The sequence below is a fragment of the Scyliorhinus torazame genome, chromosome 17 (genome assembly GCF_047496885.1).
Source record: "Scyliorhinus torazame isolate Kashiwa2021f chromosome 17, sScyTor2.1, whole genome shotgun sequence".
NCBI classification, from domain to species: domain Eukaryota; kingdom Metazoa; phylum Chordata; class Chondrichthyes; order Carcharhiniformes; family Scyliorhinidae; genus Scyliorhinus; species Scyliorhinus torazame.
The window spans coordinates 122,194,650-122,214,602 of record NC_092723.1 but is presented as its reverse complement, the minus strand read 5'-3'; the positions used below and the strand labels follow the sequence as shown (position 1 = coordinate 122,214,602).

The window sequence follows — 19,953 nt, the reverse complement described above, 5'->3', positions numbered from 1 at the left end:
AAAGTAACTGAAAAAAAAATGTATAAATAACAAAAATTTATATTTTTACAACTTAAACATTTCTATTTTCTAACATGGCAGCAATTAATAATTTACAACTCTGCACCAAACTGACGAAACATGAACCGCCTATTTCCATTTTCCCATCAACTACTGGTGTTACCGACTTAACTAACTCTTTTCAGAGGTTCCGGATAGATTTTGGAGTTTTAGTGACTTATTTCATGCCTTCATAGATTCCTCACTGATTTGAAAACAGTGGTCCAGAGTTTGTTGATGGCAAAACTGTCCGCCGTCATTCCTCTGCAAAACCGACAACAACTTCGAGAACTGGCACATGCGTAGTTAAATGTGGAAATCCAGAGGCTGCTATCGGTGATAACTTGCTCCTCCACAGGGTGCGCTGTTGAAGCCCCCGCAGACTGCTATCAATTAGAAATCACTGAACTGATGAGAATTTCCCATTTTATGTTGTAATGTCGCTGTTAAAAAATACTCCAAGAAATTATGTCTTAGCTGTGTAACAGGGTTTTAAAAGCATAGTAAGTCATAACTACTGCTGAAGATCCTCTTTTCCCATGGAAAACAAACTTATTTGTGAATGTCAAGTTTTTCCATTGTGATAAAAATTTACATTTTAACATTTTTTTTCAAAGTTGATCATATTTTAGCTTCTCAATCTGATCCAAATTTGAATTTTGCTCTCTGTAAAACGTATGAACAGTGGAAGAGAATCAGTACATTTAACTTCCTTGTTTCTTGTTGGTGAGAATGCTTCAATGTGATTGGTTGTATACCCTGTTTGATGACATCACTGTTTTTTTCAAATGTACTTCATTCCAAACAGTCATAAAACCAGCAACATATAAAATACACATTTCCTGTGGAAGGGAAATTAATGAGTTGTCAATATAGAAGCATGAAATACTGCGAAATATTCTGGTCTCGGCCTTATTATGAAAACACATTGTCCTCCGAAAGATAACAAAATGTGTACTCGAGTTGCTTTTAGCCAAGGGCAAGAACATATGTACTACGTAGTTCATCGTACGTACTTTCCAAGGTCTATTTAATATAAACATGCCTGTTTACTTCAAGCTGTTATTTCAGACTATAAAGATATGCTTCCGTCAATCGAATCTCAGAGCGCAGTGCACTGGCTTTGCAGCTGGAACACTCTCTCTCCGCAAATATATTTGTGTAAACAAATTTCCTTAAATCGAACCTCGAGGAATTTGTCTTTATTATAATTTCCACAACACTTCCATACAATCACAGCCCACAGTTTGTACAGTTTTTCCCCTTTTAGTTCCTCTACACCCCCCCCCCCCTCAACGATGAACAATTCCTCAAACAGCGTCATGAACAACCCCCACCATATCTCAAAGTCCTCCACTGACCCCCCACAACTCAAACTTAATCTTCTTCAACTGGAGAAAGTCGTACAGGATCCCCAGCCAAACCGCCAACCCTGGCGGCGTATCCGACCTCCAATTTAGCAGGATCCTTCACCGGGCAATTAGAGAGGCAAAGGCCACAACATTGGCCGCCTTCCCCTCCAGAAGCTCCGGCACTTTTGATACCCCAAAACTCGCCATCACTGGGTCCGACCTGACCTCCATCCCCACAACCTCAGCGATCCGAACATCGCCTCCCAGTATCTCTCCAGCTTCTCGCAACCCCAGAACATGGGCGCACGATTCGCCGGCCCTCGTCCACATTTCTCGCACTCCTTGGCCACCCTCTGGAAAAACCCACTCATACTCGCCCGAGTCATATGTGCACCACCCTGTGCACCACCTTGAACTGAACCAAGGTCATCCTCGCGTGGAGGAGGTTGAGTTCATCCTCCGCATTGCCTTGCACCACAGTCCCGTCTATTTCCCTCCCCCTACTCTTCCTTCCATTTGTTCTTGATCCTTACCACTTGTGCCTTCCCCGCTCCCCAACCACCCGTATATATATCTCCAATCATACCCTCCCCCAAACATCCGGGAGCAGCAGTTGCTCCAATAATGTGTCCTCTGAAAACCTTGGAAACACCCTCCACTCCTTTCGTGCAAAGTCCCTCACCTGCATATATCTAAACTCACACCTCTCCCGCAACTCATCCAGTCCTGCAAACCTCTCTTCCGAGTACAATTCCCGAACTCTCTTCAGCCCCACCTTGATTCCATCACTATTGCTAGATACCTGGAGATGTCCTTGACTTGGCACCAGATTCAAATTAATGTTGGAAAAGGAGAGATACACGCCATGCAACGGGGCGTTCCATCGCTTTCCTGCTGACTGCAAACTCCGGGCTCGAAATAATTTCTCACCAGATGTATTGTTAAACTTTATCCAATTTAAGTAACTGTATGAAATACATATCAAACAAATCACGTAGGATTTTGTGTTTGAATTGTATGACCCAGCTTCTCCCTCAAGCAAACTGCCTAGGGACAACCAAAGAGAGAGCAAGACATTATCATGTCATAGATAAGGTAGATAGTCAACATCTTTTCCCAAAGGTAGGGGAGTCTAAAACTAGAGGGCATAGGTTTAAGGTGAGAGGGGAGAGATTCAGAAGGGCCCAGAGGGGCAATTTCTTCACTCAGAGGGTAGTGAGTGTCTGGAATGGGCTGCCAGAGGTAGTAGTAGAAGCGGGTACAATTGTGTCTTTCAAAAAGCATTTAGATGGTTACATGGGTAAGATGGGTATAGAGGGTTATGGGCCAAGTGCGGGCAACTGGGACTAGCTTAATGGTTAAAAACTGGGCGGCATGGACTGGTTGGGCCGAAGGGCCTGTTTCCATGCTGTAAACTTCTATGATTCTATGATTCTATGTGAACAAAAAGCAAAACATTACGGATGTTGGAAATCTGAAATGTAAACAGAAAATGCTGGATAAACCCAGCAGGCCTGACAGCACCTGCGGAGAGAAACCGAGGTAATGCTTCAAGTCCAAAAGACTCTTCTATAGTCTACACCGTTGGAAGGTTCAACTGGACTCAAAACATTAACTCTGTTTCTCTCCACAGATGCTGCCAGACCTGCTGAGTTTATCCAACATTTTCTATTTACATTTCATTATCACGTTAGGCTGGTTTTTAACACTTTATATGCCATGATTAAATTAAAGGAGTCCATACTGACAATAAAATTACGAGAAATAATTGCATTTTTGTGAAAGCAAATCCTGCTTTTGCCCAAGGGAGGGAATGGAGGAGAAGATTAAGTTATGGGTTTATCTTGGAAGATTAATTCCGTTCACGTTGGTATCATAGCACAGACAATACTGCAATCACAGCATCAGAAGTGACAAGGAAGCAAATAACTAATACCAAAGGAGTTTATTTTACCTACTCTAGCGGCTCACAACTTCAACGTTGATTACTGTAAATATGGAAATAAAGCGAACATAGTGGGTAATGTCTCCCAAGGAGCTTATTATACTCTCGTTCATTTGCAAGTAAACTGCTACGAAAGCAGAACGTCTGAAAATAGGATGAAGACAGATCAAGATTTTGGTGTAAAGCACTCGTGAGCATTTTTTGCCAGACTTCCAATCATTGAAGTGGCAGCACGGTGGTTAGCACTGCTACCTCACAGCGCTAGGGACCCGGGTTCAATTCCAACCTCGGGTTACTGTGTGGAGTTTGTATGTTCTTTACTTATCTGCATGTATCTTCACCGGGTGCTCCTCCCACAGTCCAAAGATGTGGTCAGGTGGATTAGCCATGATCAATTGCCCCTTAGTGTCCAGGGGCTGGTTTAGCACAGTGGGCTAAACAAACTGGCTTGTAATGCAGAACAAGGCCAGCAGCGTGGGTTCAATTCCCGTACCAGCCTCCCCGAACAGGCGCCGGAATGTGGCGACTAGGGGCTTTTCACAGTAACTTCATTGAGGCCTACTTGTGACAATAAGCAATTATTATTATTATTAAAAGGATAGATGGGGTTACTGGGTTACAGAGATAGAGTGGAGTGTGGGCCTATGTAGGGTGCTCTTGCAGAAGGTCAGTGCAGACTCGAAGGGTCAAATGGCCTCCTTCTGCACTGTAGGGTTCTATAATAAATATATGGTAGTCACTCATAAATCCAGTCGGAATTCAGGAGAAATTTCTTCACCCTGATTAGAATGTAAGACTTGCTTTCAGAAGCAGTAGCTGAGGTGATTAACTGAGACGCAGTTAAGGGACAGCACGTAAACACACAAGGGAGAAAGGAAAGAAGATATGCTGATAGGGTGAACTGAAGAGGACTGGGAGGATGATTGTATAGAATAAAGGGCAGCACGGTAGCACAGTGGTTAGCACTGTGGCTTCACAGTGCCAGGGTCGATTCCCGGCTGGGTCACAGTCTGTGTAGAGTCTGCACGTTCTCCCCGTGTCTGCGTGGGTTTCCTCCGGGTGTTCCGGTTTCCTCCCACTAGTCTCGAAAGACGTGCTGTTAGGTAATTTGGACATTCTGAATTCTCCCTCTGTGTACCCGAACAGGCGCCGGAATGTGGCGACTAGGGGATTTTCACAGTAACTTCTTTGCAGTGTTAATGTAAGCCTGCTTGTGACAATAAAGATTATTATAACACCCATTCACCAGATGGCCCATTTTTGTGCTGGAAATCACATGCAATTATTGAATAATATGCTGTACACAGCGCCTTCTGAAAATTTGCCAAATGCTGTTTCAGCTTTTCACTTTCATCTCAGAAAGTGCCTTTGGGTCAAGAAAAATTTAATACATCTACTTTATACATTATAGGAGATTTCAAACAAGAGTCGAGTTTCAATTAACATTAAGAACAAATGCAAACAGTAGCCTTTAATACCAAGTTAAAATCAATATATGGAAAGAAATCCCTCAGAGGTTAAAGAAAGTAGAAACACACAATATCCTCTGCACTTTCACCCAATGCAAAAAGCTAAGGAAAGATTAGAAGAAAATGTGAGATCAAATTGTAATTTTACAGCAGAACAAGCAAAATCCTATCTCTCCTGATAGTTTGTGTTTAGACACTAAACCAAGCTGCAATTACATGGCACTTCTCACATCTTCAGGATATGAACACCATGCGTACACCATTCAGCCCTTCATCGCTTCTGGACTATTCAGTTAGATCACGGTTCTTCTGCATCTTAACTCCAACCGTGCGCCTTGCATGGCTCCATATTTTTTTTACTACCTTAACCTAACAAAAATGTATCTCACTCTTTAAAGCTTCAATTGTCCAGACAACCGTAGTCTTTCGGGGAGAAGGTTCCAGATTTCTCGGACCCTTTGCTTTCCGTTTTCCCTCCTAAATGTCGAACTTTAAGATTATGATCCTTCATTCTTGATTCCCCCCTATTAGAGGGCATGGTTTCTCTGCATCCAACCTATCAAATCTATTTAACTTTTGAAACAATTCAATCAGATCACCTGTCAACCTTGAAGGGATCATCCCTCAACCTTCAATATTCAAGTGAATATAAACCAAGTTTATGAAATCTGTTCACCTAACTTCACCCTTTCAGCTCTGGTTTCATTTTTGTGAATCTGTGCTGCATCCCCCTTTCCAAGGCCAATAACGTTAGTCCTGAGGAGCGGTATCCAGGAGAATGTAACTCTGTGCACACATAGAGACTTCTAAGCTTTAATATTTGTCAACTTGAGCCAAAGCTTTCTATACTTACGCAAATAAATAGGCCACCCTCTTTTAGGGCAAAATTTCATACTTCATATTGGATAAATGGAAACTTAATTTTCTTGGACGTCTGTTTGTTTTTAAGATTCTGCAGCATGTTGGGTTTTGCTGCTCTCCAAAAAGGAGAGATGTTATATACTTGTTTGATGCAAAACAATGGGCGGCATGGTATCACAGTGGTTAGCACAATTGCTTCATAGCTCCAGGGTCCTAGGTTTGATTCCCGGCTTGGGTCACTGTGTGGAGTCTGCACATTCTCCCCGTGTTTGCGTGGGTTTTCTCCGGGTGCTCCGGTTTCCTCCCACAGTTCAAAAATGTGCAGGTTAGGTCGATTGGACATGCTAAATTGCCCTTGGGTTCGGTGGGGTTACTGAGTTACGGGGACAGAATGGAGTTATGGGCTTAAGTGGGGATCTTTCCAGGAGCCGGTGCAGACTCGATGGGCCGAATGGCCTCCTTCTGCACTGTAAATTCTATGATTCTATGATACTCGAAGCGAGTCCGATCAAGGCTCTATACAACTGAAGGTAACAAATGTTCCCTTTGAAATCCATGTGACAAAGAGCCAACATTCCATTTGCTTTTATGAATTTGCCTATTAACAAACATGCATTTCCTCTCAGCTACACACACGCTTTCCCCTTTAATTGACGAGCAGTGCCTTTAATACATTGCTGAATTCAGAGCTCCAGACGAAAGCTTGATTAATGAGGCTATGGAAGTGTTTACTAGGCCCGTATGGGTAATTAATGGGTGATGATTATAAGTGCATTGGTTGCCAAACTCTGTCCTTGGGAACACACCTACCAGGATGTGGGTTTACATATTTTCTCACTTGGATCAGTTATCTGTGGCAGAAACTACTTCATAACTTCTGCTTCAAACCTGCTCAATGGTTTAAAATGTTAGAACTAAAAATTACAAGCAACGAGGAGAATGACATAGATGTACTTAAAGGGGAATCTCGATAAGGAAAGGAGAAAGAAACAGAAGAATATGTTAATAGCGTGGGACGAAGTCTGGAGCATAAAGACTGGGGACAGACCAATAGGGCCAAATAGCCTGCTTCTCTCCTGTAAATTCATTTCTCAAGGTCAATCTTCTTGGTCAACAGTGTTCCTTTTTGTTTGTTGTTTCTGGATATCTGTCACCAGCAGCAAACAGTGGTCAACTCGAGTGAAGCTGCACTGAATCTGGAAACGCCCTGCCCTGGTTCACTGTGCCGGTGATTACATTTTTCGACGTCAGGTGATATTAGCTTCTCCACACAACAATACTCTCATCCATATACAACCAAGTTGCGCACTTACCCAACAAGAGGAGAGGAAACTTTGTACGTGAAGACCCTTTTGACTGGGTCACAGGAGGGGACAGGTGAGAAGCAGAGTCACATACTTTCTTGTAAAGAAACAAGAAAATAATAAAGTATTTGGAATGGATCCAAATACTTAGATTGGATTGGATTGGATTTGTTTATTGTCACGTGTACCGAGGTACAGTGAAAAGTATTTTTCTGCGAACAGCGCAACAGATCATTAAGTACATGGAAAGAAAAGGGAATAAAAGAAAATACATAATAGGGCAACACAAGGTACACAATGTAACTACATAAGCACCGGCATCGGATGAAGCAGACAGGGTGTAGTGTTAATGACGTCAGTCGATAAGAGGGTCATTTAGGAGTCTGGTAGCAGCGGGGAAGAAGCTGTTTTTGAGTCTGTTCATGCGTGTTCTCAGACTTCTGTATCTCCTGCCCGATGGAAGAAGTTGGAAGAGTGAGTAAGCCGGGTGGGAGGGGTCTTTGATTATGCTGCCTGCTTTCCCCAGGCAGCGGGAAGTGTAGATGGAGTCAATGGATGGGAGGCAGGTTCGTGGGATGGACTGGGCTGTGTTCACGACTCTCTGAAGTTTCTTGCGGTCCTGGGCCGAGCAGTTGCCTTACCAGGCTGTGATGCAGCGAGATAGGATGCTTTCTATGGGGCATCTGTAATAATTGGTAAGAGTTAATGTGGACATGCCAAATTTCCTTAGTTTCCTGAGGAAGTATAGGCGCTGTTGTGCTTTCTTGATGGTAACGTCGATGTGGGTGGACCAGGACAGATTTTTGGAGATGTGCACCCCTAGGAATTTGAAACTGCTAACCATCTCTACCTCGGCCCCGTTGATGCTGACAGGGATGTGTACAGTACTTTGCTTCCTGAAGTCAATGACCAGCTCTTTAGTTTTGCTGGCACTGAGGGAGAGATTGTTGTCGCTGCACCACTCCACTAGGTTCTCTATCTCCCTCCTGTATTCTGACTCGTCGTTATTCGAGATCCGGCCCACTATGGTCATATCGTCAGTTGGAACCAGATTTTGCCACGCAGTCGTGTGTGTATAGGGGGTAGAGTAGGGATCTAAGTACGCAGCCTTGCGGGGCATTAAGTATTTCACAATCGGGCAGCACAGTGGCACAGTGGTTAGTGCGGCTGCCTCACGGCGCCGAGGTCCCCGGTTCGATCCCGGCTCTGGGTCACTGTCCGTGTGGAGTTTGCACATTCCCCCCGTGTTTGCGTGGGTTTCGTCCCCACACCCCAAAAGATGTGCACGGTAGGTGAATTGGCCACGCTAAATTGCCCCTTAATTGGAAAAATGAATTGGGTACTTTAAATTTTTTTTTTAAAAAGTATTTCACTATCACATGCCACGATCAAAACCCAGATTATACTTTCAGCCGAAGTGTCAGCCCTGGGCCTGGACAGTACTCTTCCCTGAGGCAGAAGGTTGTGGGCACAAGTCCCACTCCAGAGGCTCGAGCGCATAATCCAGACTGACATTCCAAGGCAGGCCTCTGGGTGTCCTGCAATGCCACAGATGCTGTCTTTCACATGAGGTAAGACATTAAACCATCGTCCCATTAGGTGGATGCAAATGATTTTGAGAGACACTACTGGAAGAGCAAGGGAGTTCCTACCACTGTCCTCGTCAATATTAATCACACAACAAATATCAGTAGCGTTACTTATCTGGTCATTATCACAATGTCATTTGTCCCCACAACGCAAAGATGTGCGGGCGAGGTGGATTGGTCATGCTAAATTGCCCCTTAATTGGAAAAAATGAATTGGGTACACTAAATTTTTATTTTTTTAATTTTTAAAAAATATCACAATGCCATCTGTGGGGATCTTCCTGACATTTGCTGCCGCGATTCCTTATGATAAAACTGACTACACTTCAAGCTTTGGGAAATCCTTCGGCTGCGGAAGTACTGTACAAATGCAAGCCTTTGTTAGTACATTAGAATTACAATGTTACTGAAAGTTGAAGTACTTATCGATGATTTAAACTTCAAAATACTTTGTTTCTCATCCAAAGTTTCAACATCATTGCTATACTGGTTAGTGGTTAGCCATTTAGTTACCTCAAGGCAAATTGCGTGACTGGGATGCCGGGTTACTGACTGGCTGGGAAAGCCAGAGCAGGGCCTTTCAATTTGGAGATGCTGAGTTCTCTCAGGTCCAACTCTCCAACCGGGTATAGGGGTTCATGAGCTTAAAAATGAAAGCAGAGATTTCTTCCTTTCCACTGTCTACCACGCCACCTGGATCACCAGTAAAAGTAGAAGTAACTCACCTGTACATTCTCCTTCCTCCACACAAGACATGGGTCAGGCCTTAGCGACTCATCTCTGCCTTTTCTAATACCCTGCCATGCACCTGCCCTAATGCCCCTTCCTTCCAAAAGCATGGCCAATAGCCCAGAACTTGCTGTACTATCTCACATTCCCCTCTAACAGAAAATGCAAAATGAGAAGGTGATCTAAAAATATCATTATTCCAAAATTCCTTTCCGGCAGTTTATTAGTGACAATGGAGCTGAATGCAGTCACAGATTATTGCCAGTTGTGAACTAGCCTGGACGTTTCAGTCATCTGTATCCCTTTCTGCGAGATGTCAGTCCGATAATGGCTGGGATTTTCCAGTTCCGCCTTGGCGAGACCCGCTGGGGAGGCGATGCGACAGGCCAGTCAAACGTTGGCTTCCGTTGGGACCAGACGATTCCGGCGGTGGGCAGGGCCAGAAAATCCCACCCAATGTCTATTCAATGCTTTCTTTGCATCTCGTTCCATTCATCTCCGACTGCAAGTCTGGGAAAGGTATTCTAGCAGATCCCGTTTTCCCCCCCCCAAACCACCGTAGTCGTCCTCCTCAAAACTTTTATACAACCCGGGTTCTCATTATTACCATGCTTGATTCTTTGCAACATGGATACTCGCAGTGTCCCTCCCAACCAACTCATCTCTGCTTTGGTAGTTGTTAGGAGAGGACTGGCATCTCTGAAAGGGTGAAGGGTTCTTCCAAGATTTTAACAGGAGAAAGGAACGCCAAAAAACACAACGCTACAGAACCAATCATGGGAAAACTCGGGAAATCTCCCTATAATCCCAAATCGTCAATTTGCCCCGGATTGTTAGGAAAAACTAAACGTTAGTGCCAGTTATTCGAAGGCTATGAGAGCACATGTTGGCATTGTTGCTTCACAGCGCCAGATACCCAGGTTTGATTTCCCGCTGGGTCACTGTCTGTGCGGAGACTGCACGTTCTCTCTGTGTCTGCATGGGTTTCCATGGGTGCTCCAGTTTCCTCCCACAAGTCCTGAAATTCGTGCTGATAGGTGAATTGGACATTCTGAATTCTCCCTCCGTGTACCCGAACAGGCGCCGGAGTGTGGCGATTAGGGAATTTTCACAGTAACGTCATTGCAGTGTTAATGTAAACCTACAGGTGACACTAATAAAGATTATAACATTATTATTATTGATAGGCAATCTGCTTCTAAATTTTTCCACGACTGGCTATTTCTGTAAGCATCAGACATACAACTCCATCTGATCAGTCCTCGGGATCAACAGTATACACAGGGGAGTTAATTATTTCCATACGCTGCTTTAGTAACAAATTAGTTCCCGTTCACACAAATTAGTCAAACATTTGGATAAGACATGAAGAGAGACTGGTGTAGTCTGCTCAAAGACACATCATTTTTTCCCCCCTCTTTTAGTTGCTAAGGATACAGCACAACAGGGTAAAATAACCACTGCCGTACAGGAGGAGTGCTTAACTTAACACAAGACTTATTTGATTTGCTGCTCTCCAATGCATGGATGCTGGCTGGATCTCTGTTGCTGCACAGCAGGTGGCGTTTAATTTGGTCTAGAAATCTTCAGTTCCACCCGATCGCTGCACAGACCTCAGGGGCTCAGATTAATACACAGGCTGGTGTTTCGGGAAGGAGATAAAGGAAACAACTCCATCAGTTTCATTGCCAATCTTTCCCTGGGGAGGATACCTACAAACTGGAGGCTGAACTAAAAGGTACTATTGTAAAGGCTGGGCTGCTGAGCAATCGGGACTTCCAGGAGTACCCAATCTCTGCAGTGATTTCACGAACTGATGTTCATGGAATGCATGCTAAGATAGAATGATAATACCATATCAGTAATGTTTTGTAGTAATGTGTTTATTGTTCATCGTTTGAGCATTGTACTTGGGGTAAATATGCACCAGCTAATGTTGATCAAGATCAAAACGTTGATTGGGCTTTGCTCAGGAATTTATGGATCCTTAGCCTCATTCCATTACCCCATCCCCATTCCCCCACACCCCCAGTTTATGGTGTAGGATATTTGTTTCAGTTACTGTAAGTGCAGTGCTCATGCTATCTAATCCTTCCGCACCCTTGGGTGGATTACGTGGACATTAAATTAGAGGTGGTACAGCGGATGTCATCCATGAAGGCTATTTTCCTTTTTATTAATCAAGGGGTAGGTAGCAATACCAAGCGCTTTGGTCACTACACACGAAAGGTAAATTACAAAATGAAAGAAAGCTTTTGCAAGCAGGCAGCATACGAGGCCAGAACTCACCCCGAGCCCCTCGCTCGTGACCAAACAAATGCATGACGTGACTCCGTGTCTCTCAATTTTTCAAAGCTCATATGCAACAATACCACAGCCCAAAAAAACATTTTGGAACTACTGAACACGTAAGATTAATCTAGGACATGAAGCAATTGTTCTAACTTGGGCTACATTCATTGTCATAAGTGCCGAAGGGAATTTCAAGACCAAAATATAAATGTGACATAACATTGGCATGGCGATAGCAGTCACACAGCTGTTCAGTTACATGCATGGGGTAAAGCACAGTTTCGAGTCCTGCAGCTTCCCAATTTTGACTGTGGCTGCTGGGCAGATGCCAAGGCAACACTGGAACATTTCTGCACATGGAGGATGAGGTGGGGATGTTGTAAAAGAAAGAGGGGGGAGTCGATCTGAGTGGCCCCAATGTCTGCCAGCGAGAAGCTGTAGGAAGAAAGAACTTACATTTCCAGAACACCTTTCACAACCTTAGGACACACCAAAATTCTTTGAAGTCTAGTCACTGTAACATAGGAAGCAATGACAATGGCCAAGAACAGACCACACAGCCATTTTCATACCTGAGCAAGTGTCAGGCCGGGAAAAGTTAAGGGAACAAAATTACCAATTTGATGATGTGTGTTTAGGATATGTCTGAGGGCTTCAGTATTGTATGATATGCTGCCCCATTTAAGGATTCATAACCCCTCCAGGATTATCTTGGAAATTTCCAGGAATTAATGAATCTCCAGGAGACTACTGCAGCCAATCATAGCAACGTGTTAAAAAATATTTTGTTTGTTTCATGCTCTTTGAACACTGTTGTTTATTAGTTATGACAATATAGGAGATGGGGAGTAACAGTCTGTGGAAAACAGTCAAAAAGAAAGTGAATCTTCCAACTAAGAATCTGTTTGTTTTTCAATTGGTGTGGACAGGTGTTGCATTACAAGGATAGGTGTGTTCAGTCGCCAAGGCAATGTTTACAGCTGAAGTACCCAGTGTAGTCACTGTTGAAGGAAGTGCTGCACAATTTGTGCACAGCCAACTCCAACAAACAGCATGATAATGGCCTACGAATCTGTTTTTGTTGAGGAATAATTATTAGACGAGACACCCAGGATAACTCCACAGCTCTTCTCAAAATAACCCCATGGAACGTTTTACGATCACTTGAGAGCGCTCGTGAGACCTCTGAATCTCATCCAAAAAATGGCACCTCCAACAGTGTAGTATTTCTTCAGTAGTGCATGACAGGGTCAGCCTAAGTTTCTGTATTCAGGTCTCGGAGTAAGACTTGAACCCATAACATTCTATTATTTGAACAATCACTTGAAAATTACTAGGTTATTTTTGTGTTGCCAGTCTGTAACTTGCAAGGATCAGTGCTCCAGCCTCAGTTATTTACAATCTCGATCAATCAATTAGGAATTGAGTCTAATGTGACCAAGTTTGCTGGCGCTACAAAGTTAAGCGTGAGGAGAATGCAAAGAATAAAGGAACATAGAGAATAGTAACAGAAGTAGGCCATTCAGTCCCCAGTGTCTGCTCCATCATTCAATGAGATCATGGCTGATCTTTGACCTCAATGCCATTTTCATGCGCCATCCCCATATCCCTTTATGTTTTTACTGTCTAGAAATCTATTGATCTCTGACTTGAATATACTCAATGGGCAGGATTCTCCGTTAGCCGACGCCAAAATCAGGAAAGGCCAAATCACAATGCTCCAGCTCCTCGACAGCAGCGTCAATGCGTTGCGGAACGCACATACAGTAGACATTGTTTACATATCATTAGCGGGCCCAACCTGGTATTCTCCGGGGCCTTCGGGATTCTTTTTTAAAATAAATTTAGAGTGCCCAATTCAATTTTTTCCAATTAAGGGGCAATTTAGTGTGGCCAATTCACCTAGCCTGCACATCTTTTGGGTTCTGGGGATGAAACCCACGCAGACACGGAGAGAATGTGCAAACTCCACACGGACAGTGACCCAGATCCGGGACCGAACCTGGGACCTCGGGGACATGAGACAGCAGGCTAACCACTGCGCCACCGTGCTGCCCTGGCCTCCATGATTCTTCGCCTCTGATGGGCCGAGTTCCTGGCGGCGCGGTTCACTTGTGCTTTTAAAAGTTGTGAAACTGGCATGGCGGTTGCTGAGGGAGAGAGATCGGGTACAGAAAGTGTCCAACATCACCATTGTTTGCTGACAGTTGTGCCGCTGGTCGGGGGGAGTAGCGGGGGATGGCCAGGAGGTGGGCTGTAGGGTCAGGGTGGATGGACACGGAACACCATTTCCGTAGCGGCAAGGTAGCCACTCAGCTGTGCACACCGGTAACAGCCCACTTTGAACTTAGTGCCACAGGTCGTATAGGTGTCCCCCCAGGGCACCCCCCCGAGGTGCCCTCTGGCCCCAGCTGACCCATCAGCTGTATGGGCGCGCTCCAGCACAACCAGTGCCATCTTGCTGGCTGGGGTGGTATGTGTGGGGAGTGAAGTGTGTATATGTGGCTGCAGCTTGTCAGCCTCCCGAGCGTCAATCACGGACCCGGTGAATCCCGCACCATTTTTCATTGAAATCGATTGTGTTCCACCCGGCACCGGTGCTAGCCCCTTAATAGTACCACAATCGGTCCAGGTGTGGCGCCAGTTTTTATGTTGTGAAAGTGGACGAATTCTGTGTTGCCGTCAACACTTAGTCTCAGAAATGGTGAATCCCGCCCAATATCTGAGTCCCCACTGTCCTCTAGGGTAGAGAACATAGAACATAGAACATATCAGCGCAGTACAGGCCCTTCAGCCCTCGATGTTGCGCCGACCTGTGAAACGACTCTAAAGCCCATTTACACTATTCCCTTATCGTCCATATGTCTATCCAATGACCATTTGAATACCCTTAGTGTTGGCGAGTCCACTACTGTTGCAGGCAGGGCATTCCACACCCTTACTACTCTCTGAGTAAAGAACCTACCTCTGACATCTGTCTTATATCTATCTCCCCTCAATTTAAAGCTATGTCCCCTCGTGCTAGACATCACCATCCGAGGAAAAAGGCTCTCACTGTCCACCCTATCCAATCCTCTGATCATCTTGTATGCCTCAATTAAGTCACCTCTTAACCTTCTTCTCTCTAACAAAAACAGCCTCAAGTCCCTCAGCCTTTCCTCATAAGGTATTCCCTCCATACCAGGCAACATTCTGGTAAATCTCCTCTGCACCCTTTCCAATGCTTCCACATCCTTCCTATAATGCGGTGACCAGAATTGCACGCAATACTCTAAATGCGGCCGCACCAGAGTTTTGTACAGTTGCAACATGACCTCATGGTTCCGAAACTCAATCCCTCTACCAATAAAAGCTAACACACCGTACGCCTTCTTAACAACCCTCTCAACCTGAGTGGCAATTTTCAGGGATCTATGTACATGGACACCGAGATCTCTCTGCTCATCCACACTGCCAAGAATCTTACCATTAGCCCAGTACTCTGTCTTCCTGTTATTCCTTCCAAAATGAATCACCTCACACTTCTCTGCATTAAACTCCATTTGCCACCGCTCAGCCCAGTGCTGCAGCTTATCTATGTCCCTCTGTACCTTGTAATATCCTTCCGCACTGTCCACAACTCCACCGACTTTAGTGTCATCTGCAAATTTACTCACCCATCCTTCTACATCCTCCTCCAGGTCATTTATAAAAATGACAAACAGCAGTGGCCCCAAAACAGATCCTTGTGGTACACCACTAGTAACTGGACTCCAGTCTGAACACTTCCCATCAACCACCACCCTTTGTCTTCTTCCAGCTAGCCAATTTCTGATCCAAACTGCTAAATCTCCCTGAATCCCATGCTTCCATATTTTCTGCAGTAGCCTACCATGGGGAACCTTATCAAACGCTTTACTGAAATCCATATACACCACATCAACTGCTTTACCCTCATCCACCTGTTTGGTCACATTCTCAAAGAACTCAATAAGGTTTGTGAGGCACGACCTACCCTTCACAAAACCGTGTTGACTATGTCTAATCAAATTATTCCTTTCCAGATGATTATACATCCTATCTCTTATAAACCTTTCCAAGATTTTGCCCAAAACAGAAGTAAGGCTCACTGGTCTATAGTTGCCGGGGTTGTCTCTACTCCCCTTCTTGAACAAGGGGACAACATTTGCTATCCTCCAGTCTTCTGGCACTATTCCTGTAGACAAAGATGACTTAAAGATCAAAGCCAAAGGCTCAGCAATCTCCTCCTTAGCTTCCCAAAGAATACTAGGATAAATCCCATCCGGCCCAGGGGACTTATCTATTTTCACCCTTTCCAGAATTGTTAACACCTCCTCCTTATGAACCTTAAGCCCTTCTAGTCTAGTAGCCTGAATCTCAGTATTCTCCTCGACAACATTGTCTTTTTCCTGTGTGAATACTGACGAAAAATATTCATTTAGCACCTCTCCTATCTCCTTGGACTCCAAGCACAACTTCCCACTACTGTCCTTGACTGGCCCTACTCTTACCCTAGTCATTCTTTTATTCCTGACATATCTATAGAAAGCTTTAGGGTTATCATTGATCCTACCTGCCAAAGACTTCTCATGTCCCCTCCTGGCTCTTCTTAGCTCTCTCTTTAGGTCCTTCCTAGCTAACTTGTAACTCTCGTGCGCCCTTACTGAACCTTCATGTCTCATCTTTACATAAGCCTCCTTCTTCCTCTTGACAAGTGTTTTGGCTGCCTTAGTAAACCACGGTTCCCTTGATCGACCACTTCCTCCCTGCCTGACAGGCACATACTTATCAAGGACACGCAGTAGCTGTTCCTTAAACAAGCTCCACATTTCCATTGTGCCCATCCCATGCAGTTTTCCTCTCCATCCGATGCATCCTAAGTCTTGCCTTATCGCATCATAATTGCCTTTCCCCCAGATATAACTCTTGCCCTGCGGTATACACCTATCCCTTTCCATCACTAAAGTAAACGTAATCGAATTGTGGTCACTATCACCAAAGTGCTCACCTACCTCCAAATCTAACACCTGTCCTGGTTCATTACCCAGTACCAAATCTAATACGGCCTCGCCTCTCGTTGGCCTATCTACATACTGTGTCAGGAAACCCTCCTGCACACATTGGACAAAAACGGACCCATCTAAAGTACTCGAACTATAGCGTTTCCAGTCAATATTTGGAAAGTTAAAGTCCCCCATAACAACTACCCTGTTGCTTTCGCTCCTATCCAGAATCATCTTTGCAATCCTTTCCTCTACATCTCTGGTATTTTTCGGAGGCCGATAGAAAACCCCTAACAGGGTGACCTCTCCTTTCCTGTTTCTAACCTCAGCCCATACTACCTCAATTGACGAGTCCTCATCGAACGTCCTTTCTGCCACCGTAATACTGTCCTTGACGAACAATGCCACCCCTCCCCCTCTTTTACCACCTTCCCTTAGCTTACTGAAATATCTAAACCCCGGCACCTGCAACAACCATTCCTGTCCCTGCTTTATCCATGTCTCCGAAATGGCCACAACATCAAAGTCCCAGGTACCAACCCATGCCGCAAGTTCACCCACCTTATTCCGCATGCTCCTGGCATTGAAGAAGACACACTTTAAACCACCTTCCTGCCTGCTGGTACACTCCTGCAACTTTAAAACCTTACTCATGACCTCACTACTCTCAACCTCCTGTATACTGGAGCTACAATTCAGGTTCCCAAGCCCCTGCTGAAATAGTTTAAAACCTCCCGAAGAGCATTAGCAAATTTCCCCCCCAGGATATTAGTACCCCTCTGGTCCAGGTGTAGACCATCCCGTTTGTAGCGGTCCCACCGACCCCAGAATGAGCCCCAGTTATCCAGAAATCTGAAACCCTCCCTCCTGCACCATCCTTGTAGCCGCGCGTTCAACTCCTCTCTTTCCCTAATCCTCATCTCGCTATCACGTGGCACGGGTAACAACCCAGAGATAATAACTGTTTGTTCTAGATCTAAGTTTCCACCCTAGCTCCCTGAATTCCTGCCTTACATCCCTATCCCTTTTCCTACCTATGTCGTTGGCACCTATGTGGACCACGATTTGGGGCTGCTCCCCCTCCCCCTTAAGGATCCCGAAAACACGGAATTCAAAGGATTTACTCATATCAGTCCTAAATGGCCTACCTCTTATTCTGAGAATGTGTCCCCTGGTTCTAGACCCCCAACCAGGGGGAAACGTCCTTCCTGCATCTACACTGCCGAGCCATAAGAATTTTGCATGTTTCAATAAGATCACCTCTCATTCTTCTAAACTCTACAGGCCCAGTCTCCTCAATCTCACTTCATTGGGCAATCCCGCCATCCCAGGAAATAGTCGTGCGAACCTTCATTGCACTCCCTTAACGCAAGTATATCCTCCTTGGGTACAGAGACCAAAACTGCACGCAATAAGAGGCTGCATAGGAATATAGACAGATTATGTGAATGGGTAAGAACATAGCCAGTGGTAGTCAATGTGGAGAAGGGTGAAGTCATCCACGTTTGAAGGAAAAGGAAAAAAATTTTAAAGATTTTTTTTTTAAATGTTGGTCTTCAGCAGGACCTGGGTGTCCTTGGATGCATATCATGAAAGGTGCAAACAAGCAATTAGAAAGCAGATGTGATGTTAGCTTCTATTTCAAAGGCATTTAAAAAAAAACGGGATGTGGGTGTTGCTAGTTAGGGCAGCATTTATTGCCCAGCCCTAGCTGCCCTTCAGAAAGTGGTGGTGAGTTGCCTTCTTGAATCACTGCAGTCCTTGAGGTGTAGGTACTCCCACTGTGCTGTTAGGGAGGGTGTTCCAGGATGTTGCTCAAGTGACAGTGAAGGAACGGCGATATATTTCCAAGTCAGGTTGACGAGTGACTTGAGGGGAAGCTCCAGGTGGTGGGGTTCCCAGGGATCTGCTGCTTTTGTCCTCGTCGATGGTAGTGGTCGTGGGTTTGGAAGGTGCTGCCTAAGGAACCTTGGGAGTTACTGCAGTGCGTCTTGTAGATGGAACATACAGCTGGCACTGTTCGTTGGTGGTGGAGGGTTTGAATGTTTATGAAAAGGGGAGCAACTAAGCGGGTTCCTTTCAGTATAAGAGTGAAGAAAGCTTAATGCAATTGTATAGAGCCGTGGCGAGACCACATCTGCGGTACTGTTTTCATTGACTCACCTAAGAAAAGATATAATTGTCTTAGAGGGAGTGCAACGAAGATTCAGTAGATTGGTTTCCCGAATGAGGGGATTGTCCTATGAGGAGTGATTGAAGAGACTGAGCCTTTGTTCAGAGCTTAGAAGAATGTAAAGTGATCTGACTGAAACATATAAAATCCTTAAGAGGCTTGATAAAGTAGATGCTGGGAGGATGTTGTCCAGGCTGGGTGTCGAGAACCAAAGTGCTGCCATTTAAGTCAAAATGCCCTTTTGGTGATGAATGAGGTCTAATCTGGCTTTTAACAGTGTCCTCCAGATACACCAGGCTGAATTCTCCGCCGTCAGGATTCTCCGTTTTGCCGGCATCAAATGGAAGCTCCATTGACCAGCCGGCGTAACAGAAAATCATGATGGTGTGCCGCACCAGAAATTGGATTGGTCCATGATTATGCTTGATGAATTCCTGCAGTGGTTTGCTGTTACCTTCTGCAGTACGGCTGTCCAGGAAATTCTCTCACTGCCATCAGGCACACTGGGCGTACTTACAGGCTGACACCAGCCTGTTTGGCCACATCATGAATGCACATACTGTGGCCATCAAGTCCTGATGTAGGACTCAAACCTGGGGCTTCTGGTTCAGAGGTAGGGGACACTAACCATTGTGCCACAAGACCTAATTTGTAAAAAGTGTACAATGTTCATAATTATTTCTGAACAGCCTCACTGACCCTGAAAATCATAAATACATTTTTTTAAATCACAATTTTTTGCAAGATTAAGGTAGAAGCCGAAATATCATGCGTACATCCCAATCATTTATTTCACTCTGTAAAATTTTAATGTAAAACAGTTAGAAGATTCAGTTAATTTTACTTCCTGGTCTGCTGCTGGTGAGGATCCATCAATGTGATTGGCTGCTTACTCTGACTGATGAAATCACCGTCACTGCATGCCTGGAAACCCCATTGACTTGGTGGCAGATTCAAACTTATGGCAAGAAAGGGGAAATCTATATCTTCAATCTATACCCCCCGTCAGAAACTCACATCAGAAAATCACAGGGAACTATTGTCTAAATGAGACGAAAAGGATAATGTGACAAACACAGAATCAATACAGGGTAGCAAACAACCTTAAGGATAGTCCTAGAGCTGCCAGAAATTAAAATTAATACCCATAACCTTGCACGCGTTGGCATTGAAAGTGCTACGAGGAAAAACTCAGGG

The 19,953-nt window shown here is 44.7% G+C and overlaps 2 protein-coding genes across 2 annotated transcripts in view; one reads left to right on the top strand and one right to left on the bottom strand.

The window, feature by feature from the left end:
* Nucleotides 1-19,953, bottom strand: part of chlsn (cholesin) — a 540,096-nt gene that overhangs the window by 373,681 nt on the left and 146,462 nt on the right. The gene's annotated exons all lie outside the window — the stretch shown is intronic.
* The window catches only part of LOC140393571 (G-protein coupled estrogen receptor 1-like), a 57,015-nt gene continuing 47,952 nt past the window's right edge, over nucleotides 10,891-19,953 (top strand). Inside the window, exon 1 of the mRNA XM_072479854.1 lies at nucleotides 10,891-11,026. The gene's annotated coding sequence lies outside the window, so the exon portion shown is untranslated. The remainder of the gene's footprint in view (nucleotides 11,027-19,953) is intronic.